The following is a 952-nucleotide window of genomic DNA, read 5'->3' as shown; positions in this document are numbered from 1 at the left end:
AAAGGCTCATAATTTTCTTATTATATATGTAAATGCTCAATTCAATTTCAGATTTATAGCTAAAGGTAATGTTGGGGCCAGCGCTGTGGCAGTGGGTAAAGCCATTGCATGCAGTGCCGACATCCAATATGGGTGCCAGTTCGAGTCCCAGCTGCTCCACTTACGATCTTGTTCTCTGCTGTGGCCTGGAAAAGCAGCAGAGGATGATCTAAGTTCTTTGGCCTCTGCACCCACATGGGAGACCTGGAAGAAGTTCCAAGATCCTGGCTTCAGGTCGGCCCAGCTCCGGCCATTGTGACGATTTGGAGAGTGAACCAGCGGATGAAAGACCAGTGGATGGAAATGACTGCATCTCTGTCTCTCCCTCTGCCTCTCTCTCACTCTCCCTTTCAATAAATAAATAAATAAATAAATCTTTAAAAGAAGATAATGTAGAGCTGATTTTTTCAGTATTTCTGTTAAATCCTATGAAGTAAATGTTATTTAACTCTTAGGATATTATTTTAGAAAAACTAAGTTATCATCAAAAGTAAAAATGAGTAGTGCTAAGCATGCTATAGCCATTTAAGGAAAACAGAACAGTATAGACTAGAATTTGAATCTAGATCCTCCACATAGTACTTAGGTGCTTTCAGGAAAGAATTGGTCCCAGTTTTTTTTAAAAGTTTCTCATCTTTAAATTGAGTGCAATTACCTGAATCTTCCTTATAGTACTGGTATGAGGCAAATGTGCTTTCACTTGAAAAGTTGTTCTGTTACTTAATATTACTATCTCTGATGACATCACAGAAATTATAGATTTAAATCATTTTCAAAAACAGAAAAAAGAAGTGAAGAATTTTCTGTGTTATGTGTGCCCAAGAACATCAGTAGTTTTCTTAACTGTTAATTATAAAAATTATACTTGGAGAGCTCAAGTATGCAAAACCAGTGTAAAATTTAGCTTAAAAGT

Source organism: Oryctolagus cuniculus, chromosome 1 (assembly GCF_051225735.1).
Source record: "Oryctolagus cuniculus isolate XC-2025 breed Fujian yellow rabbit chromosome 1, ASM5122573v1, whole genome shotgun sequence".
NCBI lineage: Eukaryota > Metazoa > Chordata > Mammalia > Lagomorpha > Leporidae > Oryctolagus > Oryctolagus cuniculus.
The sequence above is the reverse complement of the archived record's forward strand: the minus strand, read 5'-3'. Positions refer to the sequence as shown.